This window comes from Sturnira hondurensis, unplaced genomic scaffold, assembly GCF_014824575.4.
Source record: "Sturnira hondurensis isolate 20B ecotype Veracruz unplaced genomic scaffold, ASM1482457v3 Scaffold0019070, whole genome shotgun sequence".
NCBI classification, from domain to species: Eukaryota; Metazoa; Chordata; class Mammalia; order Chiroptera; family Phyllostomidae; genus Sturnira; species Sturnira hondurensis.
In genome coordinates this window covers 549,072-550,595 of record NW_028091701.1, presented here as the reverse complement: position 1 = coordinate 550,595, position 1,524 = coordinate 549,072, and the positions used below count along the sequence as shown (strand labels likewise).

Below are 1,524 nucleotides of genomic sequence, written 5' to 3'. Positions count from 1 at the left end.
GCTTCTCTTCCCCTGGCCAAGTTGGGACTGAGAACTCATCACACATATATATGCTGGGGATGACCTTGAATCTCAGTGCTCTGACTTTCATGAGAGCGAACAGTCCTATGATGGAGAGAGAATTCCATGGCAGACTCGTAGTTCTCACCTATACTTGAGCCTCCTCTTCTGGGTACATGGGAATCCTCTATGTACATTTCCCCACACACGCATCTTGAAGGTGGGTCCATGCAATTAGTTCTGGCCAATTGATTGTAAGCAGAATGGATGCATATTTCTTCTAGGTCAAGGCATTTAATTGCTAATATGAAACCTTCCAGTTTCTCTTCCCTGCCTTAGCAATCATGGGAATAACCTGAGGCTCTAAATCACCATATGAAGATACTCACCTGAGAGAGTGATTGCCATTGGTGGTGAAGACCCGGCTTCTGTTAAGTCACTGGGATTTCAGTGGTGCTGGTCATGGCATCATGACCTAGCCTAGCTGACACAGGAGCCTAATCAGTGTCAGTAACAGCTACCACCATTTATAAGCACTGATTATGTTTTGGTAACTGTATTAGGCATTCTATGGGCTTTACATAGTATACATCCTACACTTACCTTATAAGAGAAGATTGGTCCCTTTTACAGAGACAAATACCTAACACACAGTAAAGCTGTGAATTCTCATCCCAAGCTAATCTTACTCTAAAGTCTGATATGTTTTGTTGTTAAACATAGAGAGAGAACCTACAGAGAAAAAAAAGCTTTTATAATGTATTAAGAAAAATAAGATAGAAATACCTGTATATAAGATGGCCTCAATTATTTTTACACACAGAGAAAGAAGCAGAGACAGAGAATGGAACTGAACCACAAGGTATATACATTGAAATCATTAATAGGTGGTTTTATGGAAGATTTTAATTCCATTTTTATTTGCTTCCAAAATCTCCTAAGGTCTTCTACAATGAGTATACACTTTAAAATCAAAAAATGCAGTGCTCGCTTCGGCAGCACATATACTAAAAATTGGAACGACACAGAGAAGATTAGCATGGCCCCTGCACAAGGATGACACGCAAATTTGTGAAGCATTCCATATTTTTATGGGAGTAATAGACAGAAAACTGTACTTGAAAAATAATTAAATAAAAAATTGGAGAAAAAATAAAAAAAATCAGAAAATGCATTTTAAAATGTAAGGTAGCATCCCAAATAGAATGTAAATTATTGATATCCACAACCTAAGAAGACTCAAGGAGTGATGTAGAACAAATGCTTACTTACCAAGCCCCTAATTTGTAGCTTACCTTTCCTATATATTATGACATTTAATCCTTCCAATGATCCTGAGAAATAATAATTAATTTTCCATACATGCTAAGCACTCTGCAAAAATCCCAACAGGACTGCAAGCAGGTGTCCAAATCCCCATTTCAAAGATGGGGAAACTGACAGAAGTTAAGGAAGTCAGCCAAGGACACATAGGTGGTTCACTGACTTTCCAATTCATGGAAATGAGAACAAAATTAATATGTT

General features: G+C 37.7%; 1 non-coding gene across 1 annotated transcript; it reads left to right on the top strand.

The window, feature by feature from the left end:
• Nucleotides 1-983: 983 nt before the first annotated feature.
• On the top strand, nt 984-1,091 carry LOC119004156 (U6 spliceosomal RNA). The gene has a single exon (XR_005070137.1). It is a non-coding gene; the product is annotated as a U6 spliceosomal RNA (small nuclear RNA).
• Nucleotides 1,092-1,524: the final 433 nt, after the last annotated feature.